General features: G+C 44.2%; 2 long non-coding RNA genes across 2 annotated transcripts in view; one reads left to right on the top strand and one right to left on the bottom strand.

The window, feature by feature from the left end:
- LOC111254159 (uncharacterized) overlaps positions 1-16,616 on the bottom strand; it is a 29,195-nt gene extending 12,579 nt beyond the window's left edge. The window contains exons 1-2 of the long non-coding RNA XR_002674952.2: positions 16,447-16,616; positions 13,269-13,314 (exon numbers count right to left, since the gene is read on the bottom strand). This is a non-coding gene — a long non-coding RNA (uncharacterized LOC111254159). The remainder of the gene's footprint in view (positions 1-13,268; positions 13,315-16,446) is intronic.
- Positions 16,617-16,873: 257 nt separating this feature from the next.
- On the top strand, positions 16,874-21,633 carry LOC111254489 (uncharacterized). Its single transcript, XR_015316383.1, has 4 exons — positions 16,874-17,014; positions 17,142-17,331; positions 19,985-20,364; positions 20,561-21,633. It is a non-coding gene; the product is annotated as an uncharacterized LOC111254489 (long non-coding RNA).
- Positions 21,634-22,970: the final 1,337 nt, after the last annotated feature.

Here is a 22,970-nt window from a genome sequence, read left to right as displayed (position 1 = left end):
TCCATACCGTTGGGGAAAGTGAGGAATCTAAACGACGAATCGAGGGAGTTTTGGACCGTCCGTGGATTCTATCCATACTAAACGGTGGCAAACGCGGAGGCTCTCTCCTAGTAGTCTTTCAACGGAAAAAGCTCTTCTTGTTGGACGACCCTAAGCAGTCAGCTTGGAAGTGCACTGAGCAATGGAAAAACGTATTGGACTTGAATCGTTGGTCGAACGGATGTGTTCAAGCAAAACTAAATCCAGCGCAGCCTCCGGCTATTCGGTAGGACCAATTGTTACTATTACTTGTATCGTCGCTGATCCTACCATGCTGTCCTACAGCACCTTTGCCGCTGCACGGAAAGGCCCACTGGGAAGGGGGGAGGGGGAAGGGACTTTCGCGATTTTCGTCACTACCACTCCCGCAAATAGCAACCCTCATTTGCTACAGTCGAACGAAGACAGGAAGACGAGCCCATACGAAATGGAGGAAAAGTAACAAACAGTGTAAATGGAATAATATAAATCTAATATGAAACGCACCGATACGATTGAAAGCTGATACAGGACAAGGGTGGGGTTCGTCGAAATGGTCACTGCGTACAACCCGGCGGGTTGTCTTCCAGCTCAACAGTGGAATAGCAGCGCCGTCTAGTCTCAGTTACACCCAATCAAGTGTATCTCACACTCATATACCCACACAGCGCAAATGGAGTAAATTTTGCTATAGCACCAGTCTGCTCGTTGATTCGTAGCCTGCTACACCAGGAACTTTCTCTAGCGGCCAGCATCAGCGAGCCCGCGACGATGTGCGCCTCTTTCCGGTGCAAACAGTATTTCATGCTAAATTGAACTTTTGGGTCGTCGAGCCTTGCGAGCGGCTTGGCACTCAGGTGGCACGCCTGTTTGAGGGGGGTGCCAACTGACTGCCAGCCGCCGATTCAGGGTCAATGACAATCCGACTGTAGAGTGGCCACTGTATACTTCTATGGCAAATTGCGGTGAATATGAAAGCTCGCGCCTTCGCTTGCAGCCTGACTAGCCAATTGGCCTTACTTCTAGCTCAGCCTTAACCAACACCTAGAGATACTGCCGGCGGATATCAATAAAGATATGTTATTGATATTATTCATTTTACTCTTGTATTTCTAGTTCGTCCGTTTTTTTGTTATCTTTTTAGAAATATCTTGTTCTAGTTTTTCGAAATTTCGCCGGTTATTATTCGATCGGGCTACTGTCGTATCCAATTGTGATGCAATCTGGTAACTGTGGCATTGAGCAGGGAATAATGAATTCTTTAACGGACGAGCGATTTGTGGCCATGTTAAAATGACCTAGAAGATAAAAGACATCGTTAACCGCAGCGCCCCCAACTTGTATGTAAATGCAGTTTAGTCATTTGTTTGGACAGTGAGCGTTGTTAGTTAGTGTTCGTCCCGCCAAACGTTTACCTATTCAATGGAGCATCAATGAAGACAATCATCAAAATCGAGCATTTCTATCTATTAATGTCGAAGATGTCCAGGTAAAGCCTCTGCGATCTTTTGCCCCCACTGTTTGTGATATTTTCTGTTTTACTTTCAAAACTGAGCCATTTACGATGATTGAATGACGAGAAGCGCGTTTCGCCATGCATAGATGCACGCAAGCGTCGCTTCTGAGCCACCTGATAACATTTGTGCTTGCAATCCGGTAATCCCTTGTTTCGCATAATTGGGAAAAACAAAAAGAAACTAGAGTAGCAAAATCACAACAACGAACGGAAAGAACCTATAAAATGCGTTGCATATCCATGGACCAGCTTGTCGCTGTCGATCACTGTGGCTGTGTGTCATGACGATTACGACGACCACGCCAACCACAGTCCCAACAGAGCGGTGTTAATTCGATACCGCTTCAGCTATGCCTTGCGCTGCTCGAATCGCCTAACAGATGAGCGTATGGATGACTATCGTTCGCTCTGCGGTGCAGAAACAATGACAGCTACAGCCATCGAAGCAATCTGCAGTTGAGGATATGTCAGGTTAACAGTAGGCCCAATGAAAATATAGCGTCGACTGAAATATACGAGAAGGTTACCGAGGCCACTGACACGAATAGCTGTAGGATCTGCATCAGCAAATCAGTGCAGGGTTACAGGCGAATAAGGCGTCAGGGAGGAATTTTGCGAGAACACCATGCTTGTGAATTTAGCACAAAAGGGCTTGTCGCTGGTGTAGCGGCGAGCCGTAGCTGGCTCGTCGGCTAGTTGCCAACTGTAAATAAAGTTATTATTGTTAAGGCAACACCTGCTATTGGCTCGCTGTTTCGGCACGCCTGCCGTATTTCGTCTCTAAGTAAGTATGGCAACTACAGCTTGCCGGCGTAGCAGCTGCCGAAATAGTCGGTGACTCGTTGGAAAAGAATGGCCAGCTGGTCTTAAAGGTCTCGACAGAAAAAGGAGGCCAGTCAGAGCGTGTGTAGAGGACGTGCGAACTGCTGCAGCACTCCGTGGATGGATTGCGATAGAAGGAGAGGTAGCGATGCCGTCATGGAGGCGCGAGGATAGGAATGAGGTGGTTGTCTAGGGAGGCATTGCAACGGAACAGGTGGCGCCAGTACGTGTGTAGTCAGAGCCAGAGCAAAGTTGGTTCTTTCCCCACTTTCCCTATTATGCTCTGGTTGACTCATATTGCTGCCAGCATAGGAAAGTCCGGACAGGGCCGGCAGGCACAGATTGAACCCGTTCGGAGTCGGCACTTACTTCGTGGACGGCAACTTTCTTTAATAGACGTGTTGTAAGCGGGGAAGAACGCATGTTTCGCATGGGATGCTGCTTTCGCACAGCCGTAAGTTGACCTGCTAAAATACGGTATAACCTGCAATACCCCAGTGCTCGGGTTTGCCTGTGCGACACCGGCGCATCCATGTTTTCAGCGGCAAAGCCTCTCGTTGCAGCGTCGCCACCACTGTTACCACCTTTTCGATCTCTGGCAGTATTTCCTAGGTAACGTAACCCTAACCATAACCGACGGCAGACGAAGGGGTCCAAACGAAGAACAAAGGCACGTTCTGCGGGGAGCGTGTTCAACGGTGAAGTAAAAGGAGGTAAGAAAGACATAATGCGCGCGCGCGCGAGAGAGAGAGAGAGAGAGAGAGAGAGAGAAAGACATGGAGAGAGGAGAGCGTTCGATCTAAATGGGAAGACCGATAGGGCGAGGGAAAGACTGTGAGCGCCTACTTTTTTCACCACGAAACGTTTTATTGTTGATGCTAGCCTGGCGAATCCTTTTCACCTCTACGCTACCTGTACTGCTGCTAATACTTATACAGGCGATGGCACTGCATGGTGACGCCCGTAGGTGGAAGGATATAGACGAACACTTCAAGGGTTTCGTCTCGCTTGCCGCATGGTAGAAGGGCAGGAATTAAGCAGAGCGGCGGCGACAACAGGACCCGAGGCCAACAAGGGGTAATCAAGTGATTCGAATAAGAAGGCTAGGTACCGCAGCACTTTTTGGTGCCGTTGTTGCCGGTGCGGTAGCTCATGCGGCATGGGTAGTACGCAATTGCTGTGTGAGTGCATGGGAAAGAAGCAATGGATGGGGCTCTAATGTGTATAGGGGCGGCACAGGTCAGACACGAACATTGAAGGAAGACAAGGGGAGAAGGCCACTAGAAGGCTGAGCATGAGGCAAAAGTTATAGTAGTTGCGATAGCTGGATTGCAGCGGCGAGTGGTTGCCAGAGAGACTGTATTACAGGCCAGTACTATTTGCAGGCTCAAAGCAGCGTGCGAGCTGAAAAAGCAGCTGAAGTTGGAGTGCTACTGCTGTTGCTACCAAATGACGATCATTATCTGCTATCAGTAACGGCCGGCAGAGCTCTGGTCGCATGAACGAACGGCGAGGAGCCGTGAGAAGTCTTTTTATCTCCAGCAGAGTTTAGCTCTCGTAGGCCTCCACGAGTTGTTTGCTGGTCAGCCAGCAATCACTTTGCTGAACTCATCACATCGACATCAGATGATGCTTGTCAATCATTCGGATCGAGGAGCAAATACATGTCTGTTTCGATTGACCTTCCTTTACTTTTTTCTTTCGACTACCAGTAGCCGTAACGGCAGTAATAGCAGTAGCTTCCAACTTCGACGAGACTCCTGCCCCTCCCATCCGATGCGTTTTTCTTATTGTTCGTTCGTCCGCTTGCTGTTGTTATTATAAGCACTCGCTTCCACCGTTTCTATTCGAGATCGGCAGCGTCCGTGCACCGCGCCCGTTATTTGCGCGCCTATCAAACGTTGCAATGCACTGTCGTCATCTGGGTACGGACGATTACTGGTGAGTACCCTGTCCTTAACACCTCCACACTGTTCGCCGCAGGTGCACGCCCCGTTAACCAAACCCAGACTTAGCTCTTTTGTCTTGACCCGCTTTTTCCTCTTCTCTCTTTAATGGTTACTAGTGTTTGGCACGCTTTTTTTCTCACTTTCCTAAGTAATTGACATCTACCACGTCATGTAGGCGGGCGCCTATCCCAGACTGTCTGACTGATGCCGGCTGCCCTAATATGAGAGAATTTCTTTGGCGTTCCCAACGTCGCTACAAGCGTAAAGACCGTCGCCAGTAGCCACGGTATCAGCAGCGGCAGACGAATTACTACTAGCGGTAAAAAGGGACGTCGTGGCGAATATAAAAATATCACTAAAACAAAGACCTGTCTATCTGTAATCGTCTTTCTCTATGAGTGGTAGTTCTTCAATCCTTTTCCCCTTTTTTCGATGGCTGCTTTTGTTGCAATTTCAACAACACCTGGAGAGATACACGGGAAGCGATACACGAAAACGAACTGCAGGCCGGTTAGTATTTGCACTCGTACTGTTTCAATTCGCAAGTCCTATTCTGTTGGCATTTGGGCTGCTGTCTCGTTATTGCTCTCTGGCATGGCTCGTTGCTCTCTCTCCCTTTGGCCCGATTGAGGCTACCACGGCGATGTTGCTCCATCAGCTATGCTACCACCTTAAACCAAAAGCAGCCTCAGTTACCGTATCTCGTAAGCATCCTTTTTACACGGCAGAGCGGTCTACGCACTGCAGTCTTCGTCATTATTGTGACCATTACGATTGCTGCAGCAACGGTAGGTACCACCATTTGGTCGCGCTCGCGTATATTCGTCAGCTGTGCTTCGAACTAGCCTTGATAAATCCAAATGGTGCGTGGTTGGCGATCATTACCTTAGCAATGGACCTGGTAGCAGTGAGGTGGAAGTTATAGCTGTCGCCAATGCGATATATAGTTAAATGGAGAGAATTGACCCTCAAAAGATCATTGCACATGTTATATACTCACGTACATTAATGATATATATATATATAATTAAGGTATGTGAGTACATATATATGTGAGGATGCTTTGAAATTTGTTTAGTAGGATCCTTAGTCTCTATCAGCAAAACCACTTGGTGGAAAACATCGGTAGGCACACAGATAAAGACAACGGAGCAGCGAGACTCTAGCAATTTGACGAAGGAAACATCCAGACCCGCTTGTAGTCCTATATGTTGTGGTTTTACTGCAAGCCCACGTCTAGAAAAACTCTAAAGCAAAGATAATGTCAACAATGTGCAAGAACTGTAGCCAAGTGAACAGCTTTGACCATAACAGAAAACGCGTACGTCAGTCCCATCTTTCTCAGAGAATTTCATATGCTTCAGAATGGCAAAATTGTCCAGTTTACACGTATTCTACGCACCAGAAAAAAAACACGGCAAAAATCTTAAGCAAGAAATGTAAAGTGAGAAGTAAGGTAAGAAGCGGAAGCACTAATGCTTTTGCATATGTAAATTACACAAATCAACAAAAACCAAACGTCCTACCAGTTCACCGTGATATATATAAATCTGCCCGTTCCAACGAAGCTGACGATTCTTTGAACCTCTTACCATTCATCGAAAACAGAGTGGTCTAGAGAACTACTTCTAAATAGCCATTTAGAAGTAGTATCGCCATTTCCGTTTTGAATAACCACTGCTAACGTATACATTATGTGCAAGCAAAAGCATAAACCGTAATTTGTACAGGCCTGTGGCATACTGCGCGAAGCAGGTATCAATTTGACGGACGTCTCAATGACGCAAACTATTTCATCAAAAGTTGCTTAGAAATAGTACGTAGAATAGCTTAATAACGAAATTACTACTGCTTGGCTTCTCACAGTTCGTCATAAAGTTAAATAATACAAAAAACGTAACGAATCCTTAAATTCGGATGACGGAAATCGGTCTAACAAGCAAATAAACTTCAACAACTGCCAATTAATAGCACTAATATTAGATATAATGCTAAGCTTTGTCATTCACGCACTGATAACGGTGTCAACGATGTCGTCAATACAGTATCAAGACGGACGGCCAGTTAAAAGTGGCAAGAATCTGTTATCTAAAAGATAGCGTTACGATTTAGCAACAGAAGTGGGGGGGGGGGGGTCGACAAGCTCCGTACTTCCGTCAGCGCGGCATTGACAGCAGGTATATAGGTAGTATTACAGCAAATATTTTCAGCGCCTTCGTTTTTGAATTGTTGCAGAAATATATATAAATGCGGACTACGAAGCGGTCAGGTTTAGGACATGTCCTGTGGTTGCGGAGCAGCGCTTATTCGCTGTGAGCCTTGTGGCAACCTGATTATAGTATAAAGATCTGTACGTTCTGCAATTTTCTTCATGGCGTATATAACTTTATTGTTGATTGATACAAAGGGTGTAAAGAAGAGCTTGAATACTTCGTAATCGTGCGGAGCTTTTATTCATAACACTGCTGGTAACATTAGGTTTTGATTAGGTATAATATCGATAACTCTTATCTAATTTTTATCGACGTGTTTTGTATCTGATTAGGTGATGCATATGTTTATTTATTATATTAGGACATCCTTATCTGCGCTACGGGTAAAGGGTAATGCTATCGATATATTTGCAGGTCGTAACGGGCGCCTGCTAATGCGACCACAAGGCCGAGAACTGCGAGTAGTAAAACAATGAAAACTAAAAGTTTCAATTACAGAACATCGTTCATAGGGCATAGGGCTAAACCTTCTAAAACCGCTAATATTTCACCGAGAACTATCCCAGTCGCTTTCATTTCTTTTTCTCATAGGAATATCGTTGGCACTAGGCAGCCAGTCAGTTTGGCCAGCGTTCACATTCTATCTCTCGACCCGTAAGGCCATCAAGGCCTTTACTGTCGTATATAATGCCGAGGTGCTGACTCGACATCTGCAGAGTCCACCTCTGTATCCTGGGCTTCCTTTTAGCCCCTTTCTTGTTTGCTCATGGACTACGTAACAGTTGCACTTCCCACGTATAAGCACTCCTTAGGAAACGGTAGTTCTTTCTTAGTGTTCTCGACACAACCGGGCCTTGTCAGACCATCAGCGTTACTGTTCATACTCTACGCACCATCGGCCACTCTGGTTCGTCCTGCTACTCAACTCTGTCGGCTAGCCGGTACGTCGTCCTTCTACGGCCATTGCGTCCCTATATGCAGTTGCGTTGTGCACGACGATACACTATAAAAAAAAAAAAAAAAAAAAAGAAAGAAAGGGGAAAAGGCCTCGCACACAAACGCACAAATCGCAGGGTTCTTCTAGAGTTTAGTGGTAGATGTTTGTGGTCTATGCAGTGCATCACGAGGCCAAACTGTCTATTGCATACGAGATTCGAGGACGGCTAGGTTCCTGGGTGGCTGGGGAGGCTTTCGGATGTGCAGAAAGTAGAAGATTGCAGGGAGCAGCAGAACGCTGAAGAAGGGAGAGACTCATCGCTTTGACTTTTTGGATACATTTCTACGGTAACCATCTTTTGCAGAGGGCGGGACAACGGCCAACAAAAGTTGAGCGCTTTCTATATAGGAAACGCTAGCAGGCTGAAAGCTAGGCAACATCCGTCTTTCCGATCACAATTCACAGTCAGTAACTACTATTGGCCGCGTAGTTGACTGCCTGGAAATTATTAGGGTCAATAAAATCTGTGTATATTTGCGAGCAACGGAAGTTCGAATGAGGTTCGGTGGTGAAGATTGGCTTCATGTATCTGGTAGTACATGCCGCCACTGGCACCACCACAGAGCTGTGCATCAAAGCTCCAAAATGAACGTTCGGACGACCTGAATCGCTCAGGAAAAACAGCGTCGTGGTGCAGCACGACTGCATGGAACGTACGACTGTAGAGGATGAGCTGGCGGAGACAGAGGTAGTAAGTGGTGGAAGCGGTCACGCGGATGCCATGTTAGTCACAGTAGCTATGCAGTAATAATAGGAGCAGTAGTCGTCGTAGTCCCGGTAGAAGACAACGTGTAATGTATCCCATTTGTGTTCCATCGACCCTTCAAATTTCAGATCCTCTCAGGCGGGAGATTTCTGTTTTGCGTGCTGTCCAAGTAGCGGATGTTGCTGCGGCCGGTAGAGATGCCACAGCCGCCGGTTCGCTTTCATCTTCCGCTTCTTTTTCTTCGCGAAAGTTGTTTAGCGGGGAGAGGGCGACGGCGGCGGGCGGATGGACAGAGGTGGTTCTCGTTTGTGAGAGCTTACCACCATCCTCTCTCGTCGCCAACGTGCTTTCAGAATGCATAAACCAGTTTTCTCCCTCTTTTTGCCACTACCGGCCCGTAGGGCCTGAAGACACGGGCGGAAAGCCACTGGTGCCGCTGCGAGACGAAGACGACCACTAGCATAAGTGTACTGCGTTCGCCTAGGGCTGTTCGAGGCTCAAGGAAGAAACGACCGAACGAACGAACGAACAGCGGACGACGACCGTAGAAAGGGAGACGGCAAGTGAAGGAAAAGTGCAGTTTACTATGGCGTCAATGTATGCCGCAGCTAAAATGTGGTGGGGCTACTAGATTGGCTAAGTTGCAATTTCCACTACATACTCCTTAAGGCAAAGAGGTAAAGGCGTAAAGCGAACGGCACCGTCCTTCCTTGCACTTCTTCGGAAGGCTATCTGTCCAGTGGTGTGCGATGGTCTCAGGAGACCGTGACTAACTAGCGCGCAAAATTGGCTTCGACCTCCTTCAATCAAGGCAGCTCATTTCTCTTTCTCCCATTCGTTGATTCTCTCATCCTTTCCCTCTTTCCCTCCCCTTTCTCCCTCTCACACACACTCAGCTGCATCAATATTTATCCCCATTTCTCGTGTTGGGCAGACAACTCGGCACGATCAGGCTAGTTTTTCTATCCAGCCTCTTTCTATCGTCCATGCTTCTTTTTCTTGATCTATCCTTTGCTGAGTATGGTGCCCTGTCGAGCACTAGAGCTCGCCGTATTCTGTGTCACCGTCGACCTCTTCTATGCTGTCACCCTGTCCTGTCTCTCTGCTCGTTGCAGCTGTTATATTTCTCGGACGGCGAGTCTTATTGATAAGTACATTTATAAACAGAGATTTCTTTTCCTTAAACGTGAGCAGCGTTCTCAAATAGCGCAGGAACGTTCCCTTCTTGTCCCAATTCCCCCTGAGCTCCTGGGTGCAAGCGAAGCTTCGGATAAGAGAATGCTAGAAAAGAAATACACTTGCTGCCGCTTCTGTTCCCAGCCACTACCGCATCTGCGGTAACGCTTTACAGTAAAAAAAAGAAAGATGGAGCACAGAGCTCTTCTTTGTTCAGATGAAAAACCTTATATGTGGCCGGCGGAGTTACCTACGACCGTGGCTATCATCAACGAACTGCTGTCGTCGTCATCATCATTACCGTAGTCCGCGACTTACGTTGCGCCTTGCCGTAAACGAAGCAAGGCTAAGCCGTTCACGTTGGTAATCCGCCCATCAATGAGCTAGTTATAACTTCGTTCTTTCATCGATATGCTTATGCCTATAGTGAGAACACGCCGCCTGTTTAAATTAAGTATCGCAATAGTAATAAACTGAAGTTACTAAAAATTAATGAGCCATTACTTTATGTACTCTTTCTTCATAGTATCACACATGTTGTAGTAAATATGTCAATGGCACAGGTCAAAGTAACGACCCCTCAGATTCACTTAACCGGAGGTTTAGTTTAAGCGGCCATAGCAAGTAATGTTGCTATATTGTATGTTACTAAACCTATTAATCCTGTTTAAGCAACAACAGTTAACATGCGTTTATTGTAGAAGGTAGAACTGTTAATCCTGGCCAGCCAATGCTAAATTTATTTGGTCTCATTGATACGGTATGGCGACCGTTCGATCTTAAGAGCTTGTTCATGTGTTGACTTAGTATTGCTGCTGCCACTGTCAGAGATGGCCAACTGTACCTCCTCGTTAAACTATTTGCACTCATCGATGTCTGAAGAATAACTAGGGGCTTTTTTGCTGCCTCCTGCACTTCAAGAGCATCATATCCCATATCATAACAAGCTTTACCACAGTTAACCGAACAGCTTAGTGTGCGCACTGCATAAATGCTCGCCTAACATCGCAATATTTCGACATGCTGTCGGGTAGCACGTTTAACAGGCCCAGCCGACCAGCCTAGACACTCGCGCCATTGCCCAAACGCAACCTGTTTCCAACCGGCAGCATGTCTCTGGCGTTGTCCCTCGGGATCGCCTGCTTCCTTTTCTACGGCGCCACCGCCTCCGGCCAAGCACAACACAATTATCAACTTTTGACATGAACGCCAACGCGGCGTCTGTGTACAGCGTGAGGCCGCTGCCTTCCTGGCGAAGGGGCCGCAGCATCGGCCGAAAGACTAACAGACAGCCAACAATGCGAACGAGTCCATCTGATCCCTTCAGTTCTCCTGGTTCCATTCCTTTCTCAACGTCAACTCGATGATGAGCTATACGCGATATAGCCGCGTGCTAGGCATTGGCTAGCGAGTGTCGTTCGGTTTACGTGGCACTGTGGATTGTCTACGGGGCAGAGGTGTAGAGGAATGGAGAGAATCGTCGGAAAAACTCAGATCCGCTTCGGGCCTCAGGCAAAAATAATTCTTCGCTTAGCTCCTTTCGTCCAGTACGCTCCGTTCCCTTCTTGCTGACGAACTTCCCTACCTGTAAAACGCAGGAGAATGCCTGCACACCGACCGCATCGTGGCGGTCAGTATGGGGTCTGGTCTACATCAAACAAATGGGACAGTGAGCGGCGCGAAGTGTTAAACGACAGGAACTGAACGAAACGTCAGTGGCACAAAAAAGAGAGGGTCTGCAATCGTTTCGTAGCCAAAGCACAGAGACGGTTGTATGGCGCAGGGTCTAGATGAGTCTGCTTATGATAGGGTGATAGCAGGCCACACGAAGCAGAGCTGGCGGCGGTGTCTTTCAGCTGGGTGTGGGGGCTTTCTTTCCTCCTACCTTATCTCTCAAGACAAAAAGCCAAAACCATGCCTAGGAAGGCAACGTGCACTGAAGGTGTACTAAGGTACAGTACAAAGCAGTCAACGACGGCGACTAGTCGCATCGGGAAGGCAAAAGCTGGAGGAAGAGATGTGAGAGATAGAATGCAAAAAATGAAGAGAGAGCCTTATTGGATTAAAGAACTACTGCGTGTGATGGTTGTATGAGTGAGGCAGGGGCGGACTGGGAGCCTGGACGGCAACGGGGTGGCAAGGGGCAAGAGAAACTTCTCTTTATGTCTGTCCTTCCGTCGCCATTTATCGGTGTTGGGCACACTACTGCTTAAATATGGTCACGTCGACCAAGTTAAACAGTGACTGCTACTGCTGCCACTGGCCAAGACGGCAGCGAGCAAAACAGTCGGAAGAGAAGCAGCAGCGTGCGGAAGCAAAGGCCTCGCAGGGCTTCGGGAGCGGAGGTTTTCTGGGTTGTTGTGGAACTGAATCTAGAGCAAGCGAAAGAGGGACAGATCACATCTCGCATCCTGTCTAACCCGTACTAGAACCCACATTCGGTTGCGGCATCATTGTACTCGCACTAAGGTTTTCGGTTGCCTTCACCCAGTTGCCGCCTCCACTAGCGTCTCTCTTTCCGCCAATCTTTGTCTTCTTTTTCGTCTTTCCTCCCGCTCTCTTCCTTTGTCCTTCTTTCTTTCTCCCTAAGAAGTGTTGTGACCGCGAACAAGGAGCAATTCTGGAAGATAGACAGATGGACAGATAACAACGGCATACCAATGCGCCTTAAGCAACGAGCGAGAAGCACACCAGCGCATCCAGCAGTAATCACCACAGCAGTAGCGGAAACAACGGCAGCAGCAGCGGAAAGGATAGGGTGGAACAACATGGCTCAGGAGCAGCACCGGCAGGAGTCTTTCGACACCAGGCCAGCGACTGGAGACTGGCAAAACAGCAAGTCGGCGACGCAGTGATCTTCCACACCCGAAACTTGATAGCAGTCCTGTGCATCGTCACCATCTTCTCCTTTCCACATCCGTCCCTTTTTTCATGCCATTTTGTTGGCTTCGTCCTTTTTTTGCACGGCAATGTACATTATCCTTTTTCGTTCCCCACAACCTACGCTCCTTTTTGATGTCACTGCACACAGTACGCAGTATAATGACCCAGACACGAGTAGAACCGAGTGGGACGATATCTAGTCACTATACACACAAACTCGAGCGAACCAAAGGAACAAAATCGCTTATGGGCTGAGCGATGCTTGGTCCCTCAAAACGACGTTTCTTACCCATGGCAACTAGCATCAACAACTTTCAGCAGAGGCTGTTCTTGCTTTGGCCTTTCTGTTAGCTTTTCTCGCTTACTCTCTTCTTTTTTCCTTTATATGCTCATTTTGAATTGAGCAGTTGAGCGGCGCGTCAAAATTGGCCAGAAAAATACCAGACAAGCAGTGGATGAAAACGAAAAAAAGAGAAAAATTACTTAACACCAAAAGATAAACCAATAATACGTAGTTCACCGAATAAAGGGGAGTAGTAAAGCGCAGTGTGTGTACGCGCGTATGTGCTTGTGATAAAACGTGCGTCAGATAATATTATAGGTCACTCAGTGCCAAAGATAATTTCGTAATGTTAGGGTATGTAATTAGCGGCAGAAATCGTAAACGTGAGTCTTTAGATCAATTCCGAGCTTGAGAAGGAAGTTCGAAGTAAACGAAAACCCATTTGAAGTAGCTTTTTCGGAAGCTCTGTGATAATTTAATTTGTTCTTCCAAGCTACGATACGGCATAGTCTGTTTTAATAAAGGTTGTTTCCGACGCAACTTGACAACGCAAATTGAACTTGTTGACACTTAATTCAAATGGGAAACGACACAAACGATAATTGATTCGGGGCTTGTGATTCCAATGGATAACGCGTTCGAAAAGCATCCAATTGGTACTTACCTAATGGGTATTATTTAATAGGTTAAGGTTACATGTCTCACCTTAAAATCACCTCGATGCTCTAGTTCTAGGCGACAATGAAGGATTCTGAAATTTGTTTATAACAATCATCAACATGTGTGTACGATATTAGATGGGTATGACGAAATGAGTCCTGCTCCTAAAAATGTAGAAGAAATGTATTTACTTCATTATTTTCATTGTCCTGAGCGCTATTTCCGGAAGCTTTACTGAACATTGGCACAGAGGGTAGCCGACGTTAAGCCTATATAAAAAGTAAAACGATCCTAGTTAGGTTTATTCTACAAGATAAATTGTAGGTTATTTTTGTTTTCACTTGGACCTTTCGTTCCAACTCAGAAAGTAACATTAAATAACTTACAACAATAGATTAAATTGACAATCATTTTGCAATCTGATTTAAGTGGTAAGACGTACTAATTCCCTGCAATCTGAAAGTTCAAAAACAAAGCTAAGCAGAGCAGCGAAAGCGGCGTTACCGTGACCCAAACGGTCCCGATGCTTAATGTAAAGGACATGGGTACTCTTTCGAGCAGCCCTTCACCCGGCTGATGTGGGTAAAGCATTCTAAAGAAAAGGCTCTGAAATGGTGGCCTGGGTGATAAAGCGATTATTATGATTTCGCGCAGCAATAAAACTTATAATGAACGGAGCACTTAAGGACACAAGAATGAAGAAAAAATAGCTTAACCCATAGCCTATAACGATGATTGGAAACTTTTTATAGCAAAGTGAGATTGACGGCTTGCTTAACTGAACTATCTATCTTTCTTAATTTCAATAGTTACCCGACAATCGGTAAATTTTCTCTTCTCTGTCGGATTACCGTTTCAAAAGCATTCGTAGTATCAGCAGGTATTAACCAGAAGGTCGACCTCTCGGATTTACCCCTCCAACCCATAAGCCAAGGAGCCAATATCATGCTGCCTTATTCTTTAATACAAAATGTAGATTGTACCTCAATTAAATACTAATTGTAACAAATATATAGTGGAGGATAGAAGCAATCCCTGCACCTGGGATCGGCGAGGCAGACAAAGTGCAATATTTGTAACATTTATCCTTTTTCGTTTATTAGCCATGCACTGCGCAACTGGACAACAACAGCAGTATTTAAGTGTTCGACAAGATTCGATATAAGACAATATTTTACTTCAAACCTGGCTCGCTTCTTTGACCATTCACGTAACGAAAAGCATCGGCTGCCGTAATCGTACTTGAAATGATTGTCCTTTACCTTTAGTTCTATAATAGAAACATAAGCGATTCTCAGAAAATCCTTTATATTATTATGCGATCTTGGCCAAATAATGGCAGAACGCCAATTTCTTACACTGTTAAAGCACAGAATGGCCAACCCATGCTTCTTCTTGCGTTGCACAAAAGATATGCTTTATTTAACGAGTAGGATAAGTTATCGTATTTTGACTACTCCATGTTGGAAGCCAAGTACGATGTGAAGCAACTGTGAGGCAGTGCCGTAGCCCTGATGCAGCGAAGGTGACAAGCCTGGTTAGCGCATCGTAAGTGTTTAAATGGTTCCAAAGGGCTCGACACTTGTTGCAGCTTCAGCCACATTTGTATGTCGTCGCCGACGACAGTGACGTAGGCGGAACTGCGTCTAACGGCCTAACGGCAGCTGCATCACAGCAACGTTCTTCCTTGCGTTCGTTCGTTCGTCCGCCAGCTTGACTGCCCTGCATGCATAGCTCTCAGTTGTCTCGGGCTTCTTCGCTTCGTAAAACTCATACCCGATATATTTTTTATACTCGTCTTTGCGCGAAGCTTCGAATACCCGCCCCATGTGGCATCGTCTGGCTTCATATAGATTCTCCTCACAGAGGCAGTCTCTGTTTCTCTCTCGTTCGTCTTTCTCTGTCTTTCCCTATGTCACCGCTCGACAGTTGAAGAAGGAGGCTCGTAAGCTGCTGGGGGATCGTTCGCTTGCCGGACTGCGTGACAAAAGGGGTGGGTAAGCGAGTCTCTCTCTATGAGAGGGGTGCACACAGGGCGCCTTCGTAGCCGACGGGGTCGACCGAGCATTGGGGAGGAAATAGTATAGCCTGCAATGAGCTAGCAAGCCCTGGTTACTATCGGCGTCTTCGGTACGTCCTGTCCACTGCGCCTTCATACCAATGTCCATCCTTATCCTCTCGCCCCTCCGGGCTCGACAAAACATAGGGCTATGTCTAGCACTGTGAGGAGTTTTAATTCCAACCGTCCCTAAGACTTGCACTGTACTGCATAGGAACACCTCGACGAGTACGGTGTCCGTCTGGGGGGTTAGCACCAACTAACGGAGGTAGAGATTCTCTCTAGCAATGCAACATACGACGCTACGAAGTTTTGCTTGAAAAGCATAGGAAATAATGTTGTCGCATTAGACGTAGGGGGAGGCCATGACCAAAGAGATGAAAATAGTATAGCCGACGAAAGGGGAGGAGACGAGCGGTGAAATGTTCGATTTCTGAACTATTCGCATATGCAGGCACAGGGCACCAAACAATTCTTTGGATAGATGAAGAAAAAGCAGAAGACTACGCTGCATGTCTGCTATACTTACAAAAGATTATTCTGTCTTAATGCCATTCTTATGAATATGCGTTATAAAGGCAAGTGCTGCTCAAGCGTTATATGTATTTGGTAATCATCATATATGGAAAATTCAATGAACTCGCAAGTTGATGTCGGCGTAAATTGTTATTAGTTTGTATGGAACACAGAGAGATAAAAGAGCTGATGCAAATAGTTGGATATTTACTTGGCAGACGACAAAAATACAGTCGGTACAATTCTGTCTGTTTAACAAGACCTTTGTTTTTTCCATATGTATTGTAAACAATCAAAGAAAATAGTGCGGAGATGGATAAATCGAGAGTAGTTATTACAGATTAGTTTAGAATTGAGCATATATACTTGGTTATCGAAAAAATCGTGAACGTTTTGAAGCCAATATTAGAGCAAATATATCTATATTTTAAAAATAATATGACTAAACGAAATACGCGCAATTTCAATCGATACTCTTCTCTCATCGTTCTCTAGTAATACGTTACGCCATCGTTGTATAATTTCTGTATGTGTAAAGTAATTACGGCAATTGATCTTTGCAACTCTACATTGGGACGAAATTGACACCATCAAGGAAGTTTGTGGAGGATATCCGGAGGATACGTTAAAATTTCCTATTTGAATTACCTCCATTTTTGCCGGATGGCTACAGATAGGCACGTGATCTGGCACTGTCATGGCGAAGATCGATAACTTCTCTGCCCATTAAGAGACTTGCTCGATTTTAAACAACAGCTCGTTATAATATTGTTATGTGTTCACAGTGAAAATTCAATGAATTAATTGTTTTGCGAGGCGGCGGCCTCATATTGCACGGTCTCTCCAGGCCCACGAAACACATTGCGTCCTCTTGTTCAGCGCCAATCTAAGCTTTGTTACAGATTGCGCAGTACATCTTCATGCACATTTGCACACTGTTGTCGTGTGTGACTTACTACTCTTCATCAGCTCGGATCAGCTGTCCTAGAAACGGCTCAATTTTGTTGCGTGTCTTTGAACTTTCGCAAATGGAGGAAAGATCGAGTGTTGGCTCTCGGACGTGGAGTCTTTGTTGTTTGGAAATTGCTTGGTACTAGATGCTTAGCTTTCCGGTGATATGGTGGCTACTCACGCGTTAGACCTGCTCAGTTTTCACAATAATTCCATCGCCTCTTTTTTGGTGATCGGTTGACGACTCCGAAGAGCATCCTTTACAGTGGGTGAACTCCCTGAACGAACCATCTTGAGAGTAGTTCTTTCGATAACGCATTTTAATTATAAATAGCGTAAACATTTGTAACTTTATAGTAGTAAAATTGTAAAGTGAACGAACCTCTTTGCAGAAATGCTGGTCAAAGGAGCAGGCGAATTGTCAGTATGCCTCTATTTACGCGAAGTCTGAATGCAGACGTTTCAACAATCTTCGCACATCTGCTTCGGCTAGATCTCAGTGTTTAAATGAAACCGACTTCAACATCACGAGATTTTTATTACTTAAAATTCCGCTTTTCAAGCCACTTAAGAAGAAAAATGGTCAGTTCTTTTTTGACAATCTACCTCGGCAGGATTCATTGTACATATGATGCATCTTAGCGTTACTACTATACTGAATAAGTAAAAACGTTGGTTAACATCAAATACTAAAATACAAGATGCCCGCTACTTGATGTGTCATTCTAACTGAATATAGAATCTGACCACGATCAAACGCTGTACACACTGACACCGTGATCTAGGTTAACTAGGCCTGGTCTGATAGAATAGAAAATTGCGTTACAAGGTAAAGTTGTTCTTAGATGTGACTTCAACGGTCCGAGAAGTCTACAAGTGAGCTCATCTATTTATTTTCATTCTGTCTATTTAACAATCAATAACCTCGCATTGTGGTGTGTGGCGAAAATGATCGATGTCAAGAAAACGACGCTTAAATTTCTGGAACTCACTTTTTCCATCCATAGTGAATTTCAGTCATTTTAAATCGACGTTTACCAGTACATATATGATGTTGTTTTTTTTTTTTGAAGAGTAGAGAGGTCCATAATCTGATAGATCGTTCCAAAAAAATCGTCCGAGAGCTTTCTCAGTTGGTTACAACTTAACTAGACTGCTAAATGTAAAAGCATCGGTTTATATGTATGTACATCAATTAACTTTGCAACGATTTCCAATTTGCCTTGTCTTCATTATAGCGGCGAGAGTAGGAAAAGCGGCTGAAATGTTCGGATTTGATTAGTTTATTGTTGCCCTGCTTCAAAGTCAAGTGTAACCTGCCATTTATACAGATTTCGTTCATGCCTTACATGCTCCCGCAGGTATTTGCAAGAGATTCGGAAAAGGCGTCCTTTGGGGTGACTTTTGCATTAAAAGAATAGAAAAATAAAATATAACGAGCGCTTTCTCCGAACGCGTTATACCTTAAGTAGCATTCGACAAAATTGCTCTCGTGCCTGAAATCTTGTTTCCACTATTCTTCGTTAGAGAAGAATCAAAATATATTCTTCGTGGCATAGTAGGATAATCAATATATATTGTAATTATATATAATTATTATTGATCACTATTCACACGGGATTCGGGTAAGACTTAAAGTTTCGAATAGAACAAGATTAAATATTGGCTTGTGGCTATTGTTACACGATCTGCGTTGCAGCGAAAAACTCTCCTTAGTACTCCCTTTTTCACAAATGATCTGTGTTATATATACGCGCTGGACCCTACGCGATCCGAGTTCGGATCCGCTCGCCCGGAATGTCGCTGGAATGCTTCTAATATCTTGTTGCACTTCCTCTGTAATACCGTTATAGTGGACCTCGTTGTTGTCTTTTGTTACAGCTTTCTAACGGCCCTATTTCGGGAAGTCCATAACATTTTTCTAGTTATTCTATTACCTAGCTTCGATATCTAATTGCCCCGCTGTAGCAATTTTAGCGCATTGTCAGTCTTTCCTTTTTTTTTTTCAATTCATTTTCTAGGAAGCAGGTGCATATCTGAATATGTGCAGGTACAAAAATTTAATAACCATTATTGTTATCAAATTTTAACTCAATAATAATAATGGTATAATAATAAGTAATAAAATGAATTAGAAAATATATATTCAACAGATACAATAGGTCGTGTTTCTTAATTGCGTTTTATATCTTCCACAGCATTACTTTGTGTAAACATCGGTTTCAACAAAGCAGATCGTTAGAAGAAATCATTTATTTACCGTCTCCTTGGACTCTGCCTCTTCTGTAGTCGATGCTAATGTTGAGCCAACTAAAATTAAATACTGCAGAAAGATAGATAGTTCATTTTTGCGAAACGGTTCTGAACGTAGCTGTCCAGAGCATTCGATAAGCAAAAAATTACGAAGTTGGCCCAGAGAAGATGCATTACAGAATGTAAGCAAATATGAAACGCGTGTCGTCTGCTCAAAATCAGGTCCGCCATAGAGAGGTTTATTCTCCCTAGCTCGATCACACTTAACTTAGTGGGTAACGTATTTGCCTGTATAACGGTGATACCCGACGTGAAACTCGAAACATAGATAAGCAATAGGCACAACTCATTGATAGCCCAGTGGGTAACGTGTTTGCATACTTGTGTTAGAGGCGCGTGGTGGTAGTTTGGGTTCGAATCCGGACGCTGACGCCCTTTGCTTTGCGGTAGAAACCAGCCGGCTAATAGAATTCCTAGCGGCCGTGTGGAAAGTCTGTGATGGAAACAGTTTATATTTCTGGCGTTATTAGTATCAACTCATAGAGGCAGTGCAATGGATTACAAAATGCCGAATGGAAGGGTGGTCTTCGACGTCCATAGTAGCTACACTATTTTTTGTAGTAATTTCGCGCGTCACGCGAAAGAAAAAGAGCTCGTGAAGAAACTCTTCGATAATATTAATGGATATCGATAAATTCTAAATTGAAGTAAATAGGTGAATTATATTATAGTAATTCGATTCGCCCCTTGAATATACAGAAAACCCCCCGATAGTACATTTTTTAAACTAACGGAGAACTTTATCATTTCGATTTTTGCCATAAATGTTCGCTTATTTTGTGTGTGTGAATGCATCTCAGTAGGGTTTAAATATATAGTGTCTTAACGTATTTTTTGCTACATCAAGTAGCTAAAACTTCCATGTGGGCCAAAGTGCAATTTCCACGGGGATACTGCTTATCGTAGATTGCATGTGATACAGGTAAATTTTTGGAAACACGTCTTGCTGTGTTACCTTTCCCGCCGACTGCTCTGAAAGCGAAGTCTCAACCCTAACCCGTGTTAGCCTCTACGAATGTAATCGGCAACAGTCCACTTCTTACGTGAGTAAAAACGCGACAGTGGGCTCTGCGTTAAGGAGAAACCTGAAGGGGCTGCTCAGTACGGAGAGATTCGCAGTACCGTGTGCTATTGTTGCACTTAAATGAGAAAAGCCGGCAAAAGAGAACGACTATGAGAGAACGCCATGATCGAAATTGAGTAGACGCTTGGATACACACGATCACAGCATGCACGTGAGAGGCTGCGACCTCAATCATCACGTTTCCATAGCTTCACGTAACGTTAGCAGACGAAAAACGAGTGAGTTTCTGACAGCAGTTTCCGACAGCTTCGTGTCAGCTATTTACGAAGCTATATAGCCCTATTTATCTAACTTACGTTCATATAACAAGCATAGCTGCTAGATATGTTGAACACGCTCTCTACACACTAACTGAATATTGCCAGTTCCTAGAACTTTAAACGGTGAACGGATTCTGCCTTCTGCGAATTCCAGAGTTCTTCCAGAAGCCCCACTATGTCGATACCGTTGCACAGACTAACTAGCGCCGCCTGGCGAGGCTTTGGTAAAAGAGGGAGACCACTCCACTTCCCCCGCTAGCATGGCCGGCAAATTCCCCACAGTCCACCTTCCCTCTACGCTTATCCCTATCCCTATTTCCGCTGCTGCCACTGCCGCCGCGTCGATGTTACAGTGTGGCTGTTGGAGCGGCGGACAGCAGTCGGCCGTCTCCTGTTCGCTCGTTCAGACCGGGGTAGTTTGCGACATTGCCTCGTACAGGGCTAAAGGCGATGTCGAAACTTTGCGAGCTAGAGAGTGAGCCTTCCCCTTTCCACTACCCCTCTGAGCGGAGCGGATCGCGAGAGTGGTCAGAAGCACTGTCGGAAAACTCTGGAATACTTCCTGGCTGCTTTGCCTTGCTCTGGCCTTACTCAGCTGGCCTGTCTGTTTAGTGCGCTCGCCGCCAACTTCGCTTCGTCGCGAGCTGGGGTAGTTTGCTGCCTCTCTACGTTGGATTATATCGGCAGCCTAGCTCCGGCCCATGGCTGCCATTAGGAATAGCAAGATTTTTTGCGGAGCAGAAGCTTATGGCGAGAACACTGTAGCTTTTTTCGAACCATTATCCGTCTCGAGATGATGATATATGACTGAACATTTCAAACTGTTGATGATATTCGTCAGGGACCTCAGGAAATCAGATTTTGTTTTACTATTAATTCAATATATATTTATGTACACAACATGGCTTCTGTACGGCCATGCGATTATAGTTTTAACGTATACGAGATCGCAACACGTGATAAATGATAATAAAGATATAAAAAGTATATATATATATATATATATATATATATATAAGAGAGAGAGAGAGAGAGAGAGAGAGAGGGGGGGAGAGAGAGAGAGATTCGCAATCAGGATTTTGTTATCCTGCACGCATAGGCAAACATCGAAATGTACCATAGCTAGTGTTAAAATTCAATGGTCAAAACGATTTGAGAACTGGTGCAAGAGGAAGTTCGCCTGAAGTACAAAGGAACGAACATATAAATAATAAACGTTTTCTGTGATATGTCTTGCTCTCATTAAGGCAACGGTAGCAAAACAGTGTGAAGTTTTTAGGACCAAATGGTACACATGATAGAAGAGATATTTTATGATTTATCTGTGCGACAAAGCAAAAATTGTTTTTTCACTCGTTAGATTTTTTTTATAAAACTAGGAAACTACCAATTATGGCGCAATTGTTTTCAATCTGTATCGAAGATTGTAGGGTCTAGGTGATGAGATGTGAAGAACTAAATAAAACGCCACCAATCGGCCTCAGAACCCTTTTCGATTTTAATAATTTCGATTATTAATATCTAAACTTCTTTGTGAAAAGTGGATACGAAATCAATTTCATCTTTGATTGAACTACTTTTTCCCTAAAATTGGCAATTTTCTCATTTTTAAAATTCTATTATATTTTAGTCCTTTACTTGATCGCTGCTGTTCACAGTAACGCCTTCGTTAACGCTAGTTAATCCAACATTTATATAGATAATTTGAGTGAAATTACACTGCCTATTATTTTTTATTTATGTCCGATTGTACTTTGGAGGACATTTTTTTAATTTTTTCCACTTGTTCGCAACTATTTAGAACTTATAAAAATGATGGATGTTTCTTAAGATTTCAAAGTGTATTTAGTATTTTTTGTAAGCACAACGGAAACCTACACCGCGCTATTGTTTGGGTCTCGAATACAGAAGGAAAATACGTAAGGATATTATTAAGAAAAGGACCTAAAATAAATCTTGATATACATCACAGTAATAATTCGGTGCAGTCGTGGAAATGGGTATACTTCAAAGTAGGTAACAGGAACAAATGAAATAATCGATTAAACCTAATAACATCAACCTCAGAAAATCCGCCTGATATTTTTCGTTCAGACTTGAGAAAACTACTGAACGACATATATTTCATGTTTCCTTTAATCCAGTTAAAAACATCCAGGTAACTGCCAAGCTGTCAAAAACAATAGCAAGTAAAATAAATTTGGCAGACTATTTGCGGAGGTAGTATGTCTGTTCATGTGCGCACAGTATTTCCTTGAGTCTTGCTGTGTTGTTTATAAATTGAAATACTGACTATATAATGATGCGATACGTGTGAGCTTAGCCGAAAACTCCGAACAAGTTACAGGACTTTCAACCAGATCAATTCAACATAGAATATTTTAATTACTTAAATGTTTTAATTTATTTTGCCTAAATTACTATTATTTTTATTTTTTGACTATTTGCCCTTAATTGACAACTTTTATTTAGACCAATTTAACCCAGTAAACCAAATTGGGTAAAAATACGATATGTTATCACTTTCCCTTGTGAACAAACCTTAGACGTGAATGTTCCGCAAG

The sequence above is a fragment of the Varroa destructor genome, unplaced genomic scaffold (assembly GCF_002443255.2).
Source record: "Varroa destructor unplaced genomic scaffold, Vdes_3.0 BEIS01000007.1, whole genome shotgun sequence".
Classification (NCBI taxonomy): domain Eukaryota; kingdom Metazoa; phylum Arthropoda; class Arachnida; order Mesostigmata; family Varroidae; genus Varroa; species Varroa destructor.
The sequence above is the reverse complement of the archived record's forward strand: the minus strand, read 5'-3'. Positions and strand labels throughout refer to the sequence as shown.